The following is a 25486-nucleotide window of genomic DNA, read 5'->3' on the forward strand; positions in this document are numbered from 1 at the left end:
CTACCCTCTTTGTACCAAGGAGGACATTAATGGGATGGAGTTAACTTTCCTTGTAGTAGCCCATACAGAGCTGTGCTCTGCATTTGTGACTAGAGTGGTGCTGATAACACATCAGTGTTTTCATTATTGCTGTGCAGTGCTTGCAGAGCATCAAAGCTGTTTCTCCAGCCTTCCCCACCAAAGGCTGGTAGGTTGGAGGTGTGCAAAAGGTCGTGAGAGCAAACAGCCAGAAGATCAGGTGACTCCAACTGACCAAAGGGATATTTCCCTCCATAAGGTGTTTTTCTTAGCAATTAGAAAGTTGAGAGAAGGCATCTGGGGGGAGGGTTGGAAGCAGGCGATTGAAGAGTTTGTTTTACAAAGCAACCACTACATATACTGAGGTTCTACTTCCCAGGAAGTGGCTGCACAGCTGCTGATAGAAAGTAGAGAATTTACTCATTTTTGCTTAGCTTCTGTGTGCAGCCTTTGCTTTTCTCATCAAACTACCTTTATCTCATCATTGTCTACTGTATTTTCTCCCCAGACCTATTGAGGTGGAGGAGTGAGAGACCGACTTGTGGGGTAAAGGTGTTTGGCATCCAGTCAAGGTAAGCCACAACAATAATATTCACTGACTTTTAACCTCCTACTCTTTGACATGCCATAACTTCCATTTCAGGTAGGAAAACCTGAAAGGTCTTTCATAACTCATGATTGCATCTGCCTGTTCTTCGTTCCTCACTCATAAACCTTCTTATTCTTATGGTTTGGGTATTCATGAGATAGAAGCTATAAGATCACACCATTCATTAGGTGTTGTACCTATCTATTAAACAAAAACATCACATTATCTTTAACTCAGGTCACTTTGCACAGTGGCTTTCTTGTGTAAAATTCGGTTTTCATTTCAAAGAAGTGAGTCATGGACACACAGCAGTATTCTAAAAATCAGCATCACAAATAACCAGACCTCGTGAATAAATCTTGTGAACTATTTCAGGGAGGAGGTGCTATTTTTGTGACACAGAATCCAGAAGATCACACTAAAATCGTTAGCTACCTGTTTTATCGATTGTAATGATACTTATCAGTGTTATGCAACTCTGTTCAATGTCTCCATATAAAATTAGTCCTCTCATCTTTCCTTCAGAAATCTTTTAAAAGCACAATTGTATAGAGCAAAGACACACACTAAAAAATTCTCTATTAAGTCCTATTTTTGCAGGCATAAGCCTAAGCACTGTGGGAAAGAATTCAACAATTTTTACTGAAATGACTTCTAAATTAAAAGGAAATCCATACTAGGGAACACCAGCCACCTCACAAGCAGGAAACCTTTGAAAAGTGCTCTGTATTTCTAAAAGAAATAGTCTGAATTCCAAATTCTTTGCCCTGCTGAAATACACTGGACTTCCTTCATCTCATTCATGTCCATCCGAAAAACCTCCCACTACTTTCTCTCACCAGTGGAATTTCATTAGTATGGAAAAAAGAATGACCAAAACCATTATTGCAGGGCCAGGAAAAAATGTGTACGAATTATGTATGCTTGAGAACTAAAGAACTGTTGAGGTGATTGTTTTTATTATAAACATTATGCTGCCTTTCTCACTCCTCCATTCCTATCTATTTTTCTGATTTCTCTCCATCTAAACTCCCAAATTTAGAAACTGTGTCCCTGCAATATCTATGGCACTAATGGATGGCACTAGAACAACAATGACTACAATGTTGTTGTTTATGACATTCATAGAGAAGACCTGGCAGCAAACTCATCATAGGTACAAAATTGGTCAGGATAGACATATGCAAAGTGTAAATTCCTTTAATCAATACATCACTTTTATTGAACAAAATTGGATGCTGAGCTGTCTTAACCGTGTCTAATGACTGCATTTAGTGCTGTTCTTCGCATTAACTAGTGCTATACTGAATATCAGGACAAGTCGGTCAATCTATATATGCCAAGTCCCAAGACAAACGTTTTTGCTTTCAGCAGCAAAAGAAGACTTAAGGCTAGATCCTCACTAAATCACCACAAATACAGTTTATGGAATTGTACAGCTTTTGAACTGCTTATTACAGTACTTCAGGGTAAATTGAAAACAAAAATTAAAGTTATTCTTGATTACATATGCCTTATTTAATTCAATGAGTTAAAGGAAAAAAGTTCCCACTTTGAGTTTGTATAGATTGAGACAACAATGTGCTGGCTATGAAAAGAATCAAGTTTTTTTTTTGAGATACTAGTGCTTCAGCTATTGATAGAACCAAGCTTTTTTTCCTCCTAGCCAAGTTCGTATAGCACAGCCAATGTTTTAATTTTTGTCATTGTGAAATGTTGGTTTGCTTTTCAGTGTGTTATCATAGATATTGCTATGCCTCAGACATCCTGAGAGGCATTCACAATCTCAGTGGTCCATTTATTTAAAAGTTGTGTTTACACTGTTTCTGTGCCATAGAAAACATTTAGACCTGTGTCTTCAAATAGTGCCAGGAGTGCCTGAAAGACAGACACATCACTACTGAGCCAAGTAATTAGGTTTTCTCCCAGAGGTTTGTGGCAGTACAGTTTGCAGTCATCATTGTCAGTGAAACATATGCCTAGGACTATGGGAGGCTGAGATTGCTTATCACTTTTCTCACTCTCTCTCTCTTGTTGTGTCCCCTTTTTAAAAATAATTAGAAGGGTTTAAGGGGGGGGACAACAAGTATTTTCTAAAATAGGCATTTGGTTTGATGTCTGAGTGGGCTGAGGGTCTTCAGCCTGGGAAAGGATCAGCTCATGACAAGAAAGCGTAGAAGTTTACAATATTAAAAATGTCTTAGAACAGTAAAGAGGCGTTAGGTTTTCATCCCCTCTTAATAAAATATCTAGGGCCCATCAAATGAAGATTGGAGAAGCAAGAATCATAACAATAAGATCTGGTTCTTTATGTAGCAGGTGCTAGAAACATGAAATTCACTGCCCAAAGAAGTCATGAAAGCTACAGTTTAGCTGAGTTCTCTGGGAAACCAGACAAGGATATGGAAAAGAAATCTTTTTTTCTTGAGGCCCTACCAAACAAATTTATCTTGTTTTTGCTGTTTCTGAAGCACTTACTTATGTCCAGTGTTAAAGAAGAGGTACAGGGCTAGACAGACAATTTGTCTGATCCCTTTGAAACTGTTTTAATGTTTTTATACTATATATTCTTGCAACTGGACTTTCTAGTAACCAAGACAAAAGCTCCTGTGCCACTCAACTAACTGTCAGAGTCCTTATAAATGCTTTGGAAGCTGTTCACCATCTCCATCCAAGGCCAACAACAACAACAATGTTTCTGGGATAGTAATTATGTACAAGTTTTTTGAAAGCCAGTGATAGGAAGAAGAAACAGATCCAAATTATCCATGGAATTACAAAATTGTTGAGGTTGGAAAGGATATCTGGATGTCATCTTGTCCAACTAAGTCTCAGGTAGGCCCATCTAGAGCCTGTTGCCCAGAGTCTGGGAAAAGAGGAAAAGACTTTGATGTTCTTCCATCAGACCCCAGAGAAACTATACAGAAGAGACACAAGAAGAAAGATTCAATACATTTTACAGCTCATGGAACTCAGTTCTTACTGTAGAAATATTTTGGGGGACAGAGGTGAGGCAAAGTGTACTTTCAAATTTGAATATGACTTCACCAAGCTGGGTAGTTCTTAAGCTTCACATTTAACTCATTTCCTTGACATAATTGCACTATGTCCTCTGACTAAAATGTTACAGATAAACTCCAGCTATAGATAATTCATAGCTCTCAAATATAATGCATAATATCAACTTATTAATGTAATACATACACAGTGCATTACTATTACAGCACCACCCAAATAATTGCGCTGTTTTGAATATACCTAAAAATACACAGCTCTGACCACAAAATCCCTTTCTATTGTAGTACAGCACAATGGCATGAAGAACTTCAAATAATTCTTATTATCAGATGCGTGTGGAACTTTCAAACACAGCACATCTGTCTTGGCCTGCAAATTCTCCTTTTGAAAAGAAAGCAGAAGCCTTTCTCTCTGCTGCCATATCCAGGATGTTGCTAGTTACCTAATCCCCACTCAGCTTGCCTTCGTATAATTTAGAATTTTACTTCAAATAGTGCCTTGGGATATAGCAAGTATGAAGGGAACAGTTTAAAATCTCATTTTTATTCTCTATCATGCCAAGGGGCAAAAGTAATAGCCTTATGCAATATTGAACCACGTTGCATAGGCTGATGTGATATTACATAACATTGGCTAGGTACTGAAAGAAACAAATATTTTCAACATATACACAGAAAAAACTCTAAAAGCAGAGGCCCTTTCAGTGCCCTGAATGAGCACAACAATAAGGACAATGTAAGCAACAAATCTGGCTTTCAGCTAAACTCATTCAAATAGGCATGTAAGACCAGTGCTCCTGTTGCACTTATTTCACCCAAAAGCAGCCAGGAAATGTTCTGTTAAATCTCCCAGAAAAAGCAACTGGATCTTGTATTGTAAAATTATGTTCCCCTTTTCAATCAAAAATTACAGTGTTGATGACTACACAGCCTTTATGATCATTTTTGTATCTTCTATTTTTATTTCAGTTACAAAACTGAAGTCAAAATTTAAATTCAATGTTTGTTTTCACTCCTGTGGAAAAGTAAGGGATGCTGAAGAAGCAAGCTGTAATCGTTAAGAATAAAGAATCAATACTGGACTATTACTGAGTATCTGCTTGCTGTTTCCAGCATATGTTAGCTCACTGTTGATTAAGTAGGACAAGCTAAGCTTCAGAGAACAGCTTAACATGCAGCTGAATTTGAGCTGCTTCCTTACTCTTCTATGCAAGTTCGGAAGCTATTATATTTTATACCTCAGTGAAAAAAAATAAATAAGGTGGTCTCTGTTTCTGAGAATCAGACTTCAGACACTGCTGAGAGAAAGAACTGCAAACATTAGAGATCAAAATTTTAAGCGAAAGTTAAGACTGTGTTTTGAAGTACACACCCTCCACAAGGTATAAGCACTAACCCATTAATGTGATCATGTTACAAAAAGATCACAACATATCTGGATGAAGTTCTCATGGGAGGTTTGCGTGCTCAGATATTATAGTTGCCAATTCCCTCTGCATTTTACATCTTAACTGCCTAGTTACTGATAAAAAAACTCTTCAGTACACTAGGTACTCTACAGTTAGTACTCTGCTTTTAATCTTCTTCTGAATAGTCAATAAATCTGCCAGCTAACGTCTGATAGCTGCATACTTTTTCCACATTTCAATCTTTAGAGCTCTAACTGTAAAAAAAAATCTGGAAATAACTGAGAAAAAATGCCAGACAGTCACATTTCAAGTCTCATTGTGCTATTAAAATCAGAACTTAAACTCTGTTCTTATAAAAATAATGTATGTACTAAACTATGAGAATATGGTGGATTTTAATGTCCCAGTGAAGGGTGTCATCAATCAATTATAAGCCAATAATTTTTCAATTTATTGTTTTTTCAGATGGATGATAATAAAAAGAAAGTGAATGTAAAAGGAAAATACAAGTAAAAACTACTGATAGACAATATATGGCACGTGAAAACAGGAAGTCAAGACATTTTATGTCTGTGCTTCTTCCTTGGCAGACTGATATAGTGCAGCAAGCAGAGCAACAAAGCAGCAGTAAATCTTTATGAGCAAAGTTGAAGAAACCACATGAATATTCACATCTAATAAGCCAATCTAATTTGTACATCCATCCAATTTCCTCTGCTAACATGTTCAGGTTTCTTCCACGAGGTCTTCAGGAAGCTTTTCACATTGTAACTTCAAGGGTAATATTTTCAGCAAGGATGAACAATTATGCTCCTGAAACATATTGAATCATGAACAATTACAAGAGAAACCATTGAAGAAGTAGTGAAGCCTTCCATAGACGTATTTGTGAATTTCACCCTTTGTGAAACAATTTCTAGTGCGCTGCACGTTTTTAACAATCTTTCTCTTTCCCTAACCATAAAGAAAGATGTTCTGGTAACAACAGCCAACAGACCTCCTGAAAGTGATACGAAATGTTTTATTTCTCTCAACTACTTTCAGAAATAATTTCTATTTTGTCTGTATTCTAGGATATTAAATCCAAAAAAATAGTGAAATGCAGTTGATTTCTGAGACTTTTTTTCCAGAATGAAATTGACTAATTTAAAAAAAAAAAAATCAAAAATGTTTGAGGCAGACTGGAACTTTAAAACAAAATTGTCAGTTAACAACTCTAAACTAGACTAATAGAGATATTATTTTCTGAGGAAAGTCATGCTAACCATATATAACCAAGAGCATATAATTGTTAGAAACCTTGTCTGCTTACACACTTCAATGCTAAGGGACTTGAGAAGTAAGTGTGTTACCTATAAGTGGTTAAATAAGAACTCAGCTTGAGTTTATCAGAGTTTATACACTTCAGCAAAGTCAGATCACAGTGTCCAGTGGCTACCACAAATATCAGCTCAGTTAATGATTTCACTTGTAAATAATTAAAAATCTGGTTTTACACTTACTTTATATTTAAACTAAGTCAAACCATCAGAACCACAACAGTATACCTGAGAGTGATGGACTCAGTTTAATGGATGTCTCAAAGTCGTCACATTTTGCATGTAAGGTATGCCTGCAAAGTTTAATTGCTGATTAATGATAGCTGTTTCTTTCACATTCTAATCTGGGAATTCACATTGAACTCCAAGTCCTAGAGCAGAAAGGAGAAAGGTAATGTACAGACTCAACTAACAGAAAGACAGATTGGTAAGAAGCTGAAGACGTCACTGGTCTTTTCCGCTTCCCGGAGCAGAGTGGGCAGACAGTACCCAGGTCGCTCACCAGAGCCTTTCCCTATGCGTCTCTCAGAGACCTCCTGGCACTACCAGCTATTGCTTAGGCAGTCTGCTCCAGCATTTTGCTATCATTTTGAAGAAAAAAAAAAAGAGGAATGTGTGAGTCCCCACAGAGTTTCATCCAGCTTCATATATTCTCACCATCTGTGGATAAATCACACTAACACAGTCTAAGTTATCACAGTATCACACTCTAAGCTAGAAAACATGACTTTTATTTCCAAAGAAAAGAAAAATACCACATCCCTAGGTCTTTGTTAGGCAAAAGTTGTCTCATAGATCACCACCATTCTGCTATACAAAAGAGAAAAACAACTCACTGTGTCCAGGGTCAAAGACCATGTTAAAGTGGTTCTGAGCTGGAGGAATGCTTATACCCAAGAAGAAGGCTATATGCAATTTTTTCATTCAGAAAAAGATGAGAGAAACTAAGGCTAGTATGAGCAGAGGCCATTCTCTGTAGAAGGACAGGTTATCTTTAATAAATGGCAAAAAAAAAGGGAGAACAAGTCAAAAGAAATATTGTGAAGTGATGAGAAAAAGTGTAACACAGAACAGGAGAAAAACACTCATGATGTGACAGATCCAGTTTCACACTAACAGGGCAACAACATTGCATAAATGAGAGTATTAATGTACCATATTCCCTCTTTGCTTTCCTGATTATCTTTAGTTATAGGCTGCATGAATTATGAAGGGAGCCAGCTAGGCTCTGCAATTATAGCTGTGAAGATAAAAGACAAGTAAAAAAGCTTGCTATCCTATTTCACTTATCATTTCCATCTCACCCTCCATTTATTGTAATAAATGTAGTGATATCTGAATCCTCTACAAAATAGAGCTGAAAAATCACCAGACACCAAGACAAGATGACCCCTGATCCAACAAGGCAATCCCTTAGAGGCCAGACTGCAAATGCGTGGATAGTCACACAGTGGCTGTAGCCACTGCTTGAATGAAAATAGTGCTTAGTACTAGTGCCTGCATGGGATGCGAGATGTCTCTTTGCAGTTACCACTGGTCAAAGAGTAAATCATATCTGTTGCTATCCATACGCTGTCTGTATTATTGTAGTGCACAGTAAATAACTTAGCCGCATATCCTGCTTGCTTAGAAAGTGACATGCATGTTACTGAAGACATTGGATGCCTGCTACACCGAGTGTGCCACTGTCTCTCATACAATCCAATGATGAATAGCTTTCATTTCAGTCACATCTCATTTTGTGTATATCATAGCAAGTACCATTTCACTGCTCTGAATGATAAAGAGATTACAGACATTATATCACAGTAATTAAAGATTTATAGTAGTGTAAATAATTAACACTCCTCCTTTCCACTAAACACAAAAGTCATGCTTAGATGAATAAAGAAGCAGCAGTAAGCTCATACCAGGCAGCTGAAACCAGTTTATCTATAATACATCTCAGGAGCCTCACACCCTGTCTCAAAAGAACATGTTTTGTAAGGTCAGGTTATATTGGATATAAAGTGATATATTGCATATTCAGTTATTTTTTCAAAGGAACAGAGGTGTTTCCTATTTCAAAACTGCTTGATAAAACCAGCATGTTTTGTGTTTAGGCTCCACAAAGTAAGGCATTGAGCTCTTCAAGTACTGGAGACTCTACCACTCCTCTGATCCTGACACCCACGGTCTTATTATCATTTGGAAACTTCATGATAGGAGAGGGTTTTTTCCCTTTGGAATTTTAGGTTCTACCACATTAAGTACCTCTGCTTTTTCCAGTCATTCTTAGACCATAAAAATAACAATCATGAGTTCTGGATATAAACTCTTGAGTGGTACTTACTGGAAACACAGGCCTTAATTTAACGGCAGGTCTTGTTATGCCCCTATTCAAAAAAACATTCTGTCTCTCATTTTCATTGTATCCTAATGGACTGGCTTTAAATCCCTTTAGGTTATGTAGTAGGCTTTCAAAGCAGTATCCCAAAGGCATAACGTATGCTCAAATTAAAATGTTAAGGTTGCAAAGACCAGTACTCAGAAGGGATGAAGAAATGCCAGAAGGACAACGTGGTAAATTTAATATAGATCCATTGCTCATACGCATTATGGTAAAGTCATTAGCTGCTTGGTCCCTTGCTCTTTATTTAGAGGCTTTTTCTTTCAGTCGCTGCACAGAGTGGAGTTGTTCTAGTACAAATGAAATGTGCAATGACAAAGGTCATTAGTTCATAGTTTCTCCACCTCAGTTGCTGCAGAAGCTGGAGCATGAAGGGTGAACAAAGTCAGCTAAATGCAAAACTTCTGTCTCCTAGGGAACATCAATGTTCTCTTTCAAGTGCTTCAAGTTTAAAAAGGAAAATAACAATATTTTCTTCAAGATGGTAATTCTGATGAGATTTTCTTCTGTTAAAAAAAAAAAAAAAAAAAAGATAAAAAACCCAGCTAATTTTTTTCAGAAACGTATTCAGAGCTTGCAAGTTACTGGTTCCTTAAGTGACAGACAAAAAGAGTGCCTTGAAGCCAGTACTGGGAAGACACCTGCAGCCTCCCTGTGGGGAGGAAGCCTTGTGGCATTGTGCAGTGCCTCAGTCACCACTGATCCCTGTCAGGGCCAGCCCTTGGGACTTGCCACTTGAAGGCCCATGGGCACCTCAGCTGGACCAGGCCATCGGCTGATACTTCACTGACTCCCAAGCAAGCCTGTCCTTTGTCTTCTCTGGACAGCTCATTTTTGCTGAAACACAACTGTCTGTCCTCCCAGATGTCCACAGGTGTGTTAGAAAACCCTAAGAAGAGCCAAGCACTGAACCTCATCCTCAGGAAAATCTGGTTTGCTTTGACATGAACTCATCTCCAATACGATCACTGCAAGGAAGATGTGTTGCCTTCAGCAAGTGCACTAGAATGCTTGAGCTGCAAGAAAGGCTGTTGGGACCAACAGGCAAGTGTCCCCTGTGCTTTAGCAGCCTCAGGTCATGCTTTCACCCTGGCTACATACAACACAAGGTTTGGTGAGGAGAAATGTCCATGCTGTCCTATAATTTACTCCAAGAAACAGGAAGGGTGACTTTAGGTACCTGCATTTCTGTGAGACCAGAGAGAAGCAAAAATCCCTGTCCCTGGAGCTGAGGGGAGAACTTTTGACCATGGTGCCAGAAGGCATGCTGACAGGCAGAGCTTTTGTGGAGGCAATGCCTGCCCCAGGCTGGCGTTTCTTCACAGAAGGGGTTGGATATTCTCATACCTGGGCCAGGATTTCTGTGCCAAAAATCTGCCTACTGAATAAAGCTCTGGATCTTCCTTCTAAACCAGTTTCATATTCCACAATCATTTTTTACCAACAGAGAAAGAATATTTTTGTGAGAGTACATTTGTAATATGTCTTTTTTTCTTTATCTCCTTCCTTCTTTTTCATAACAGCGTGACCCAACCCTGAGTGGTTGGCAGCCACATGCCCAGCAGTGCCCAGGGGGGCCTTGCATGCACTGAATGGGTCTCAGGGTACACCAGGGTCATAGTCATTTCTCTTAAGAGTTTCTTAAAGGCATTTGATTCCTGTGACATGAAACTAGTTACTAAACAACAAAGATTCGAAGAGTAGTGTTAACTGGTTCTCATCAGGCTGCAGCCAGGCAGTGAGGGGGAAGAGGAAGGCAATAATGTGAGCTGCAGAGGACACTGGACCTGCAAGTTCCAATGAAAAGACTCATTATTCATCAGGATGTCAGGCTGAAAACTTAAACTCAGCTGATTTCTGTCGTCTGTGGTTCTCTCTGTTGCACCATCGATGATGGCACAAGGTACAGCACTGTCTTCCCACTGCAATTTCACTTAAGCCTTTTCAAGGTAATAAAAAGCCCCAAGGTTAATCTGCTGTAATGGAACTTTATGAGTGCTTTACTGGTGGATGAGGACCAGGATTAAGTAACTGTCAAGGAGATGCTTTCCCTGTTTCCCTGAGACAAGGAGTATGTAGAGAAGAAATTGAGAGATAGCAAGAAAGATTGGGGTGAATGACTGTGTATGCCTGTTGCATAATATCTTGTACTGGAAACAGTAGGAATAGTCACAATCTAAATCACACTTATAAAGAGGACTGGATATACTAAGCAGCAGCTAAAAAATGGGTCAGCTCTGCTTTTTACAGCTCTCTGCTTTGGCCTCCCAGCCAGCCCGTCTGTCAGTGAGTGCAAGCAGTGCCCATTCCTAAAGGCGCACAATGCAAATCATGAAACGTCAGAATAAACAGAAGTTTCTCTCATTTTAATTAGTGACTAAAAAAGGAAGAACAAAAAAAAAAACCCAACAAAACAAGCAGGTGTTGTTTCCCCAACTCTGAAATATTCTTTTCTTCTGTTCAAGAAACGTCTGGAGCAGTCTGCAGATTCTTAAAGCTTTTCATTGCATATAAACACCCTCAGATTTTGGCATGTTCTCAAGAATGTGCCCCTGTAAAGTGTTCAAATATTCACATAATAATGAAAAATGTCTATGTTTTAGTCATCCGCAGTGAAAGCTCAGGGTTTTAAAATGCTTGGGTTTTGGACACACTTTAACCGAATCTCTGCCTTTAAACATAACAGATTATCTCAGAACTTCTTGAAAGCATCTCAAAAAGCTTTATGAATGTACAGATTCATCATATAGCTTTCCCCTAGAGTCAGAGGTTGAACCTTCGAAACATTCAGAAGAACAAAAGCCTTGAGGGGTTTGTCTTTTAGGCTTGTAGAGCATATATTAAAAAAAACAGCTGTGCCAAGGAGCTTGGGAAATCCACTCCCAGGGTTTGCAGACAACCCCTGGAATCAGCTGGTGCCTTCTGCCAGCCTGCAGTATGCTGTGAATCAGGTCTGACCATGCACAGCTCCAGCAAAAAGCAGGAGTGTATGTGCCGTTTCCTGGTTATAATATGCCCACTAACACTCATGTCTCTTCAGAAACTTGTTCTCCCACTGTGTACCACTGCATCTTTATCCTGTGAGGTGAGGAAGAAGCTTAGAAAGATTATGAAAACAGGAACTACGGGCTGTGACTAGGATCTCACTGTTCTTGTACCGGCATACGCTTTCCAAAATATGAAAGCTTTTTAGAGAAAGGTATGTGAATTTCCCCAGAGTTTTTGCTGAGTCGTTTTGTATCTATCTGAAGCAGGCAGGAGGAAAAGTACTTTACAGGAATTTTAATACATTTTGTAAATTCAATAAACATGATGACAACCCAAACCATTTTTTAAAATGCTATTTCCATCTGTCAATACCAAAAAGGATTATTTTTACCTACATAGTAACTTCCTATCAATTCCTAAATAGAATTAGGGGTATCAGAAATTATGCAAGGAGTCTGTCCATGATTCTGAGGGTAATCATGCACGTTGAGGTTGTGTGAATAACTTGAATAACTTGTGGTTTAGATTTCATGTTCTATCTGCATGTAGTGTTAACACAAAGGAAGCTCTGAGTTTTGTCTTTTACTTGACACAGCCAACAATACCTCCAAGATGGTCAAATACACTTTCAGCTGAAAAAATACACTGATCAGCTGGAAAAAAAAGCGTTACTTTGTAAAGGTATTGTGGCTTCTCTTTCTCTTTTCCTAAGAGCTGGATAAAAACATTTAAAGCAATGAGGGTATTCAAACGAGACAGTAAAAGCCTGAAACCCTTTCATGTGAATTACCACTATCCATAGTGCCAAGAATTCCCTCAAAGCAGCCATAAGTGCTGATGGCAAGGACTGAGAGATATCTTACGAGTTGGAGTCAGTTTTCAATTGTCATCCATGGGTGGTTAAAGTTCCCATCATACCAGCAGTTTTCTCTGTCTCACTGGTCAGGAAAACAGAACTGGCTAGCTCTTCCTCTAATGAAGAATTAGGATTTCATCCTGCAGACACCAACCATCCTCTTCCTTCACTATTCATTTCACAAGTTCATTGACTTACTAGCACTTACAGAAGAGTGAGTCAAGCAGCCCTCCTGCATCACTGTGGTGTTACTTAACCCTTACTGCTGCATGGTATTTCAGAGCCCTTTGAAATAAAAGAAAGGAGACAAGCTGTTCAAAGGGGTTATCACAGAGACATACATGGTTGACAGCCCCTTCCTGTCTCACTTTATCCTTTTTTTTTTGGGGAATACATTGATCCTGTGATCCTTCTTGCTTCTTGGTTGAGATTATGACATTGGTACATCTTCCCTGAGACTTATTTGCCGATTTCTTGTGCCTTTTCTTTTTCTTGGCGGTTTAAAAGATTCTTCAGACATGAAGCTGAGAAAATGCCCCTTCCTTTCATCATGATCAAATTATCATCCCAGTTCCACTTATCCAAATTTGTTGTCTCTCTCCTACTTCATATCACATCAGTGAGTCAGAATCCAACTTTTACTAAAGCTGCTGTTATGCCCACAAAAGCACATTCATCCATGCACCTCAACATCTCCTGTATGATCACCTATCATCCCACTTTCTCTTGTCTTTAATTTCCAACCAGGTATGTAAGCTACCCCAAATACAATTCCTCAACTAAAATTGATTGCTATCACAGTGTCTTTAGCTTTCAGTATGTATAAGACTTTGCTCAGGGTCAATTTCCCTCGACTTCAGTACTTAAGGCTTACAGAAGAAAAGTATGCACTGTCTTGTCTTGACTATGGTGGTGTGTTGAGGCCATTGCAGATCTTTGCTGTACTTCAGATGTAGGACAGGCTTTTTATGTTCAAGCTCTTGCTATTGATATTTGGAATTGTACCAGTTGCACTGTTTCTAATTTGGTGAACAGCAAGCATAGGGGATTACTGCATGCAGCCACATGGTCTATATTTTCCCTCTGATACATTTTCTTGTGTGACCCTAGCCCCCTCCCAAAAGCCAGACTAAGATGCTTATGATAGATAAGGCAGGAAAAGATATTCCAATTTTAGTCGTCAGCTATTTCTCTTAGGTGAAATAGAGACTGTATCTTGGATTTGATACAAGAGTAACTGGGTCATCAAATAACCCAGCAATCTACCTGAAGGACACAAGGGCATCTGTAAGGGGGAGATTTTATGTAAACAATTCATTTCATAGTGAACAGCTATCATTAGTCCTTTAACATGCACTTTGCAAAATCATCAGATAATGCCCAGTCTTCTCTCCTATTTAATTTTTTTTTAACTATCCTTGTCACTTATTATCCTCTTGGCATATTTCTGCATTGAGTGCAACATTATATTGTGTAACTGCTAGACAGATTACCCTATTTCGCAAACTGAGCTTCACTGTAAGCTAACAAGCATCTGCTAAATCAAGTTTGTAATAAAGCCATGTCCATCACAGATCACCTTGGCTTTTAACTGTTGGTGAACAGGATCTTACTTCACAAATGCTTTCCTTTTTTCCACTCTTTCTCCGTGCCAAGACACTCAGAATAGCAACATTCATGCACCAAATACGTTATAGCATTGGGATGCCCTGGCCGCCACTTTATCATTTTAATTGTTACTCTACTTTGAATTTTTGGCTATGTTTTCTTCTCTGTAGCATGAAATTCTGGTAGTTTCTTGTGAGTAGAGGTCAAACTAAATAAAAATGGCTCTGCTGGTTTGGTCAAGTAAATTTAAACTCTACTGTGAATCTTTATAGCAATCATACCTTTCGTGCTACTATATTCTGTAAGCAATAGTGGAATCCTAGTTCTAAGTAGTTTATTATAGCTCAACCATAAAAATGTGCTTTGGGCCGAAAGTGGATTTATAAGATTTCTGCCCAGGAGCATATGCTTTGTAAAATTTAATTTAAAACAGCTTAGCTTTTTTTTATTTTCCGTACAGACTGAAGAATAAAAACAAAAATAGATTATTAGTCTGTCTTTTTCTTAGCAGGAAAAACCCCGCAATTTTATTTTTATAGCAAGTAGGCATTATTCTTGCCTTTCACTCATGCATGTAATTGCATCAACTTTGGGGAAGACACAGGGAGGATCTTGAGAGCAAAACAAGTTTTCCATATTTTAAATGAAATATGGAGGCTGTCTGAACGCCTATTTGGACTAGGATTTTCTGTTGGGTAAAGGGAAAAATAGAACCAGTGATACTATTATTATGGGAAAAAAAAAAGAGGGTCTAGTGCACATAAGCTACTTTCCACATCAGTTAACAGCTCAGAGTTCTGTGAAATGTTAATAGGAAAAATCCCATCCAGTTTGGTATAACTCTGTTTATAGACCCACTATTACTTTTGGGATTCCTGGACACAACTTTTTCTGCTCTGACCGTTAGTTTGTGCAGAATTTAGGGGTTTATTCGAGGTTTCCATGATTTCCAAACATTTGGACATACATCTTGCTGGGAAATTCCAGACAGAAATATGACAACTATCTCACATTCATGGTGAGCTAAACATGCAGTCCTCCTGCAGTCTTTAGATGGTATTTGTAATTTGATATGGAGTTATGTGTCTTGATAGCATTTACATAAAGATAGAAAAGCTGCACCTTTTGAAATAATGGGATCTAGAATAATGAAAAAATAATCACTAAGTCTGGTATTGTCTAAAAGAGTTATCACAGAAAAGATTTTTCAAACCACACAACATGTGTTATTTAGAGGCCCTGAGGACCAAGGAGAATACAAAACTGAAAACCTACATTGGTTTTGTCCAAAGTGACAAACTTTCATTTTGATTTGACATCAAATATCATGGGGTTTATTTTTTTAATAGATTTACTGTGATTTTTTTTTAACTTTGTTTTACTTGAATGAGATTTTCCTGACCAATATCTCCGCCTTCCCACCCAGCCTTGTCAAACAGCAGCATTAACTTAAAAAACAGTACTCCATCAGCTATATCGCTGTTCCTCTGAAAATATTCAATCTTATGCCAAGGGCATTTCTTATGAAGAGTTACAGCCCCAGCTATATTTCATCTTCAAATTTTGTTCATCTGAAGGCCATCTTGTTAACTTGCTAGAGGTCATATGGACATTGAGCAGAGTAGATTGAGTTGAGCAGATCATCAGACAGGGCTGTGCCATTTCATCTGAGTCAGCAGACAAACTTCTCACCAAGTAACAAGGAGTCTGCAAATATAGGAGTATTATTGTTCATGGAAACTAGGAAAAAAACTGTCTCGTGGCAGTGCATGGGACATGCAACATCTAATTCAGAGACCCCCACCAGTTCAGATGGAATGTTTTCCACTAATTTCTGTTTCAACATAGTTGAAGATGAAGCGTTTTCAGAGCTGTCCTTCAGGGAGTACTTGTTGTTAGTCCCATATTCTAGATAATGTATTTCCAAACATTTGTTTGTAGAGCCTTGCCTTGCCTTCCCTTCCCTTCCTTTCCTTTCTCATCCCTTCCTCTCTGTGGGAAGTGAACCTCTTTCAGTGGTTCAGCTGTTAATCAGCAACTTCCAGGGAAATTAAAATTCATGATAATAAATCAGGTGGGTAAGAGTAAGACAGAAAACAGGATGCATTTTAAAAAACAAATTGGGAATGAGGATAAGTAAAAGAACAATGTCAAAAGAGCTTAATGAGTTTCGGGAATGCTAAGATAAGAATATCTAAAAACTCTTTTTTTAATTTGCAATAGATTGCATCATGTACCCATATATATACAAATACAAAGACAAGCACACACGTATACATACATATGAATAGTTTTGACGTTATTTTAATCTTAAATCAATCTCAGATTTTAATACTGCCAGGTGTTCAAGATGGTTAATCACTATACAGTGCAGCTGACGCATATCTAGGGGTAGGAATGAAGGAACCTTTTGCCTTACTACAATATGCTCACAAGATATGTTTGATGTATGAGGCAGTACAACAATTCACTAGCAAGCTGAGACTAGCTAGCCAAGGTGACTTGGAAATCCAGCAGCAGTAGGCAGTGATTAGGAGTCAACAATATGTGTCAGAGATCCTGCGACTGTATCATGTCAGACCTGCAGCTGGATCCAAATATCAGTCTTGCACATGTATAATGGATTTAATAATAGAAGACTAGCCAAGCTCACTCATTATTTAATTTATATTATATGGATCAAAAGCTAACAGCACTTCTGCCATGTTTTCCAAACTGCTCCCTAAGGTACAGCTTTTCAGATCATCCACACATCTGAAGTCTTCCACAGAGTTCTCACATCTAAGTAGTTCTCACATCTAAGTAGTTCTCACATTCCACATCTCAGTAGCATCCCTACCTCTGCCATGGACAGGTATGTACTGTCTCACCCATTTCTGTTTGTATAGCTTGTTTTTCAATAGCTTGTGTTCATCTGAGGTATGGTTCATGACTCTTTTTCTCCAATGTATGAAATAGAGACAGGTTCTTTTTACAGAACTCTGTAATAGCTCTTCACAGACCATCATGTCTCTTCTCAGACTCTTCTCAGAAGTATCAAGTGATATGAAAAGAGGCAATGGGAACACACCAAAATACAAGAAAATTCACTTAAACGTTGGAAAACACTTTCTTATTGTAAGGGTGGTTGAACACAATAACAGGTCTCCAGAGGAGGTTGTAGAGTTTCCATCCTTGGAGATATTCAAAACCCAACTAGATATGGTCCTGGGCAAACTACTCTCACTGACCCTGCTTAACAGAGAGTTTGACTGGATGATCTCAAGAGGTCCCTTCCCACCTCAGCAATTCTGTGATTCAGTGATCTTCTGTACCATCTGTCATTCATTACTGACTTGATGACTCTTCCTTCCAAAAATATTGCTAGCAGTTTATGCCACCAAGGAGTTATATTTCCAGACTTGTCCCCATGCCTAGGAAAAGATCCCTACAAACTTCTGCAGAGCTCCCTTGTTCGACTCTCTTAATCAAGCCTATAAATTAATTTGTCGAGATGCAGATAGTTGCAGTGTCTACTTCTTACTCTGCCTGTCCCTTCCTTTATAATTCAGGCCCTAAAATACCCGAGAAACAAACTATGTTTGGGTCTTACACAAGCAGGACTGCTAGACACCCAATGAAAAGAAAAATAATTGGACGCCACTAAAACAGTCATAGTATGTTCCAGATTGGGTCAAAATTAAAATAAAGGCCTTAACTACTATTTTCAGTATTAAGGAATGGATTTGCTTGTACAAATACACAGAATCTGTGAAGCACCTGGATTCTAAGAGATTTCTTTCTTCGCTATACTATGCATTAAGTTTCATCAATTCCCTGGAATTTAGCCTGAACTTAATTGGTAACTATGGTGACTAACTGTAATAAATGAAGTGACAAAGATGCCTCAGACTTTATTTAATGGGGAATAAGGAACAGCTAGAAACAGAAACTTCTGCTTTTCACAGAGAGGTCATCCAGTCAGACACTTACGTAGGCTGCTAATATACAGATGGGTTTTGAATCACTTGCCTCCACCTGCATGAATAGGTCTATTTCTCCTCTTATTTAATGGCAATGTGCTAAGTGCAATGAGACAGGCTGATAAAATTCTGTAGCAGTTCCCGTCAGGGGATGGAGTGGCATTACATCCTAGACAGACACATTTTCTCCAACTAAACCTGTGCACTGCAGTGTGAACCTGCTGCCTGAGCAGAAGTTACCTTCCCATGATGTTTCTGGTTCTCACTGGCAGCAGAAATGGTGCTATGTTGAATCCAACTATGACTATACATCCTCTTGTCCCCTTTCTTTGATGCAACAGGGTAGGAGGAAAGACTTTAAACAGGATTGCTGTTGCTGGTGCCCAGTTATCTAGCAGGATGCTTGGGAAAGGTCCTTTTGCTGTTTACACTTCATTACCAATTGTGCAGAAAGCCATTAACGCCTGGTCCCTCTTTTTTTCGTTTTTGATACCTATACAAACAGCAAAAAGGTTGCTACAAGCAGCAGAAGAAATTCAGACTGATCTCCATGATGACAGTGGTCTATTCAGTCCCAATGCATCAAAACCAGCAATTATCTGTATTTGTCTCATACTAATCTCTATTCAAATAAAGCAGAAGTTGGAACAGCCAGAAAACATTGGCCTCTTTGTCATAATGATAATAACAACACTGTAGCAGCTTTTAAAGTATGCAACTAGTAGTTTGACTAGAGCAAAAAAAGTGTTCTTTTGGAACTTCATTGTTATATCAGGAATGCAGAATATTTTTCTTGCTTTTGGCTCTGTATCAGAGTGATACGATATGTATGGTGTCAGGCAGTATGAGGTTTTGCTGTTTCATTGCATCTACTTGAATATAAATGCATGTATGTGTATTGCTGTGGTATGAAATTTACTGTGTCTATGAAAATTTGACTCTTACATCACTGGAATTAACCTCCCTGCCTATGTTGGTCTCTTTTCAGTGTTCCATACCCAAAGTCATTAGAAGGAGTACACAGAAAGGAAAGCCAAACCATCATATTTCATAGTGCATTACACCCATCTTTCCCAGAAACTTCTCTATGCCTAAAGCACAGAAATGTTTAGTTCCTCCTGCCAACCCTGTTTTCTTAGTTTGGGAGTAGAGAGTTACAGCGTGGCCAAGTCAAAGCAGCCGAAACTTCAGCATAGGCAGAACAAGATTCTGAGATTTGCAATCAGAGCGTACGTCATATAATTCTGAAATATAATCTATGGCTTATGAAATATGTAATTCAGCTGGTGTCCATAGTTATGGATAGGGAAATAAAATAGCTCAAGCTCCCTTTCAGCTTGGGTGGCATAACCCAGAACAGAGTTACAGCTCCCCTGAATGTAATTTGTGGCAGTATCTTCCCCTAAGAAACAAAACTATGAAGCACTGGTTTTGTCTGTATTTCATGAATGTCCCAGACTTTATCCCAGCAAGCCCCCAACCCTGCTTCTTTAGCACCCTGAGGAAATGGTATCTGACATATTCAGCTGTGAGTCAGTAGCAAGAGCTTTGCTTTTGAGGAATTAGGGATCTTCTCTGAGCTGTACTAGCATCTGAATGTGTCACATTCTTCTACTCTATTCCACCATAAGGTCTGGCTCGTGGTCCAAAACTACAGATTGCTTTAAAACAGCGTTCAAACTTGGTGTTTGATTTAACCTTGGCTCAGGGTACTTGATTTCACCCAAGGTCTGAAGGGGCTGGCAAGCACCTCTCTCATCTGGCCTGAGATAGCTCCCAAGTGAACTTTGAATGATTCACATTTTTCTCTAAGCCCCCAAGGAATAAAAAATCTTGGGGGTAAGCAATTATTCATGATACAACAAGAAAAATGCAGAAGATATGTCATTATAAATTGTTAAGTGAGGTGGTTTCTCATTCTGATCTCAAAGTACTTTCTTTGTTTGAACTGTCATAAATATTTCTCTTAGGTCTTTAAATAACATTGGCTTATTGATGTACGTGGGAAAACTACTTGCAATGATAGAATAAATTAGGTTCTCTTTTAAATGTGGGCTACTAAGTGCTGTGAAAGAGAAAGTGTGCTTCAGTGTAAGATCCAGATCCCAAAGTCTCAGCACTAGTTGCACAAGTCAGAAGGACAAATGTTAATGTGACAAACTAAATAAGGTCACTGTTAATTCTACTCACTGGAGACTTACTTCTCTTCACCACAAGGACCATTATTTTTATTTACTTTTAACCTGGAAACAAATGTGCTGGGCACCCACCTTTTTCCACAGGCCTAGTGAATGCCAGAGAATATCAATGGCATGAATAACTATACAACCTCCACTGATTTCTAAAAAACTCAGCTACCATTCAACATTAGCTGAACAGGTCTTGTCTTATCACAGTGGACCTAATATCTCATTTCAGCTTTCATTATATTGATTTCTAATCTTTATGTAACTTTTTAGAGGAACTGGAGGGAAGGAATAAAAAAAAGGGATGCTTAAAATCCATTGAAACCATGCTTTGCCTTGATTAAACAGCAGTGTCAAGCAATAATCTTCCACTAATAAGCTACCAAGGAGTGATAAACAAGTATCATGGAAGAAAAGGCATTATAAAAAAAGACTGAGATCTCATTTTCTGATTTATGATGCAAGAATTTTTTTAATATTTCTTTTTTAATCACGTCTACAATGATCATTATTTATGTTGCAACAAGAGAATTGGGCAGCATGATCTTGCATTTCCTAAGCCTGCCCCTGCCCAGCTGCAGATTTTTCCACACCATAACCTGGCTGTGTTTGCATCCAGCACCCTCAAATCCAGATTGCCGTAGAAGTCACTGCATCCTCTTGAGAGCCAACAGAGCAATGCGCGGTGTGACAGTCTCCTCTCATCTCCTGCTGGCCATCATCCCTAGCAGACACTTTGATGTCAGCAGCCCTGGACTTGCCAAGCGTCTTCACTCACCTAAAGGTGAGCACTGCCAAACACGTTGACCCTCTTTTTAAGGCAGAGATGAGGAGTGTCACTAAGCTTCTAACATGTCCTGGGTACCACAAACTTCAATGAGGCTTATATTTACAGTAAAGTGCTCTGTAGGCACTGTAGCTGCCTTTCCAACATCGCTGCCCCACACCCAGCATCGCTGCCCTACGTTTGTTCTTCCTGCTGCCAGCATAAGTTCTCTCCCCTCCCTCCCTACTTTACAGTCCTGGGTGTTTGATGAGGTGCATTAATAAAGAGAAAGTGACACCATGAACAGAAATCTACATTTAAATGATCTGTGATATGGCCTGCTGTAACGCATTCTGTTTCTTTAAGGAAGATTAAAAATCTGTGACACCTTTGTAACTATATAAACCACATAATAAGTCTTCTATTAGGTCTCTAAGTTGTACATTCAAGTCAGAAGAAGACACACTGCACTGTGTGCATCATCTACACTCTAAAAGGGTGACACAATGCCCTTAAAGTCAGTTTTCATAATTTCCATGTTCCCACGCTCAAAGTCTTGTGGGCTGCACAGAAAAATAAACCCTGTTAAAGCACCTACTAGCAGTCAGGCATGCAGTCCAGGTTATTCTGCCGTCCTTTGGCAGCCGTTGAAAGCCAGGCAATGATTCTTCTTCACTCTTCCTAAATGCCTATTCTGTGAGTATTCGACCCCTCAGCCTCTGCAGACTATGGAGAAATAAAGGACTGTGGTTCATACCTGACATTTCACAAAAAAAAAAAAAAAGGATCAAGAGGGAAAATTCTTTACTCTCTCCGTGTTTCGGCAATATGCAAGAATTGGAAAAGCTGTTTTGCAGTGATATTAACAGGTAGAACTTCACTCAGATTTGAAACTTGCATATTAACCCTGCTGATTTACGCTAACACTTAGCCATGATGACAAGTACTCTTTGCACTTGCTGCACACTGGCACTTAGTCTTTCTGCCTGCAAGGAAGTTAAGTAGAGATTAGTGACGTTAAAGAGGAAGAATAGGAGGGTGGATGTAAGCAAGGCTTGAGGTAATGGCAGGCATTAAATAAGCCTGCAAAGGCAGCAAGCAGAAAATATTAATTGACACTTAACACAGGTTGCACATTCATTAAAATACAATGCTTGATGATTCAGTTCTTCCTGGTTTTGCATCTATTATTTAAACCATTATTAAGTATTTTTTTTACAGAAGGAATACCATCTTTATTAATTTGTTACAAATATTGCATTTTTTTACCTTATTTTATTCTAACACAGAAGTTATAAAATTCAAGACCAGAAGCCACCATCAAATATTGGAAGTCTCATAACTCAGATACTAATGCCTTCTCTGTACATCCACAGGGCCTACCTTCCTCTGAAGCAGAGAAGATGCAGTTGTCATTACTGCTCGGAAGTAAAGTAAAAGAATTTTCTTCTGTCTCTACTCTGTACAGGATTTTGGTTTGGAAAACAGAAAAATATGACTTAGCCAAACTAGAGACATAGCTGAACAAACCATCAACCTGAACTCCTTTGCCTGTTTGCTACTGCAAAACACCAGCCTATGCACGAGTTCTTCCCCAACAGTAGCTGTGCGCTACCCATCTCTTTCTTGGAAGAAGCATAAACCATTTCATATCTGTGGCACTCTTTCTACCAGGTAGCCACAGTGTTTTAAATTCACACTCAAACAGAGACACACTTTGACTATGAAGCTGGCCAACATCAACAGCAAAGCACACACCACGAGTTCTGTTCTTGGAGAGGACAGGACCAGGCTTTGGCAAAACAGTAAATTCAAGGAACAGCATAGCTCTGAGGCACCAGACAATGCAGAAAACAGGAGGCAGGCAGTGCCTGGCATGTGATGTGAGGGAGGTAAAGACCTACAGGAGATTCCAAGGGATATGTGGAGAAAAAGGCAGAAACTTTGAGTCCTGCCTTTAACAAATAATTGAGAGCCCCTTTCTTTGCTTGAACTGACCTCACTGTTACTCAACCATGTAACTGTATCCTCAAACAAAAGTTCAAAGCTAGACAGAGAAGACTCTTGTCAGACTGTCCTGTTATGGGTCACTTAGGGAGCAACCACTGATCCATTTTCCTGCAACGTGGGATCAAATCCGTGATTCCTAAAGTATTTCTGATTAATATTTTCTGCAGAGCCAGCCTTGGCTGCTTAGCCAGATAGTTTGCTCTAAAGAGGACACTGTTGCTAGAGCTAACGTTTACTTAGTTGCAGGTGGATGCTGCTGACGTTAATAGAGACGGATAGGAGAGGAGATGGAAGCCAAGACTAAGATAAGTAGAGATTAGACAGTCATACAAAGGGAGCAAACAGAAAATATCGATTGGCACTTAGCATACGACTGTGCTCCTAGGCGAGAGTACTCAGCTGACTCAGGAGGCTGTATTTTTCCTCTCATAATTTCACTAAGTCATTTCAGCATTTTTACCCTGTTGCCTCTTTCTCCTCTGGCAGATAAGAATAATTAACTCCTTCGCAATACTTTTTTCCTAAGCCAAATAAGTAGTCATGGCCCTTCAATCTTTTGTTCAATTAGATTCCCCCATTTTTTTCTCAGACTGTTTGTTTTATGTGCCAATGATTTTGATGATCTCTTCTGAGTTCTGTGATGGTTGTTGAGTTTAAAAGACAAATGTCCATGACAATGCGATTAATCTCATCCAGACCTTCCTCAGACAGCATAGGGCAGACCGACCAGACTTCAACATGTCGATCCTGTTGCAGTGACACATAATCCTGGTGAATGGTGTGGTGATAAGAATAGTAACTCACTGAAAGAAGCACGTGCTGCAAACCACATGCTGACCTCTCTGCCTCGACAGCAACACCCATATTTCCTAACCCCTCTGTAGTTTTGTAGTTCACAAGGCAGAAGAGACAAAGATCTTTTAGGATTTCTGACGAACCATCAAAGCATGGCTGGCGAGGTGATGGGATTCAGGGCGTGAGTGATACAAGAAGGCAAGTGGGACTCTGGTGACCAGTCAATAACAATTATTGATTGTCCAAAAAACTAGCAATGCAGCAAAAAGTATAACTTATGCCTAGGCTCCTATGCCTCAGAAATGTTGACACTAAAGCAGAACTTTGGAATATTAGAGCAGAAAAACTAGGGAAACCTTTTGTAATTCATGTTGATTAGAAAACACACGTATGAGTCAGAAAAAAACTAAGTCATAGATATCCTATAAGTCCTTCCTGGCATATGCAAAAGCCTTCAGAAACCTGCAGTTCATGGAAGTTCTCTCCCACTGTACTCAACCAGGAAAAACTTCAGCCAGGTAACCTTCATATGCTGGTTAAATACTTCTAAGTCTACAATAAACAGAGTAGGACATAGAAAACATCTTTATCCCTATAGAGGGATATTAGGACCTGCACCAGGAGATCCTGTGAACATTAAAGGCAGACAACTAACCTTAGGGGATACTTTAAAAAGACAGAGTAAAATTGATAGGCCCTGGTTACCAAAACCAAAGGAAATAGACAGAGTAAAACTTCACTAAAAAAATAAACACTTGGATGTGCATTGTATCTCTGAATACTACTTTAAGCATCAGTTCTTTTCAGTTGAGCTACAGAATTTTTTTTAGATTTCTCAAAGGATTTGGATGTTCTATTGTGGCCAGACTGTGATCTGGCATCACTTCCCACAAATCAGTATCAAATGAAGAGAAGCAACCTGCTACACAGGCATTTTGCAGACTAAAATAGTGCAGAGCCTAATCAGGAATTTCGCGACAGGAAACAGACCTTCCTACAACAGGAAGCATAGGAAAGACTACTGGAGACAGCAGTCCAAAAGCAGCCTCTTTGCCAAAAAAGACAAAATGGCTATATACTGGCAACTCCTGCAGCAGGAAATCACTGAATTAAGTACTCAATCTACAGAGCAATTTAGTATGTCATCTGCTTCCTGGCAATAGATATTTGGAATCAGTTTTACACTGCATTTTATCTCTATCTCATAATCAAGCTGAGGACAGTGTCCTCTCCAGTAAGTAAAGAGGCCAAGGTCAGAGGCTTCTCTGAATCCTACCCAGAATAAATATTTTTAACCCCTTTCCCATCTCAATTTTCATAACTTTATAATTTCTAATTTAGGGGCCTGCCATTCCTGTTTCTACTCTGATTTGGGGCCAGGGCAGACTGAGTCACTGATAGAAAGCTTGCCAACGTTAACTATGACATCCATGGGACTGTACAACAGAGTCTGATAAAAGATAAATACCACATGCCACAGTAAAACAAGCAGTAGGAGACCAATAGATTTTCTCTGTGATTTGTTTGATGGATGCTCGGGAAACTTTTCAGGAAGTTTCTCCTAAAATATGCAA

At 39.0% G+C, this 25486-nt stretch overlaps 1 long non-coding RNA gene across 3 annotated transcripts; it reads left to right on the forward strand.

Moving 5' to 3' along the window:
• LOC128851854 (uncharacterized) lies at positions 1–25486 on the forward strand. Of its 3 annotated transcripts, none has more exons than XR_008449385.1 (4): positions 1–277; positions 527–590; positions 20961–21125; positions 22484–25486. It is a non-coding gene; the product is annotated as an uncharacterized LOC128851854 (long non-coding RNA). The 3 variants fall into 3 exon arrangements; XR_008449384.1 differs by having other exon boundaries at positions 1–238; XR_008449386.1 differs by lacking the exon at positions 20961–21125 and having other exon boundaries at positions 1–238.

The sequence above is a fragment of the Cuculus canorus genome, chromosome 3, assembly GCF_017976375.1.
Source record: "Cuculus canorus isolate bCucCan1 chromosome 3, bCucCan1.pri, whole genome shotgun sequence".
Taxonomy (NCBI): Eukaryota; Metazoa; Chordata; class Aves; order Cuculiformes; family Cuculidae; genus Cuculus; species Cuculus canorus.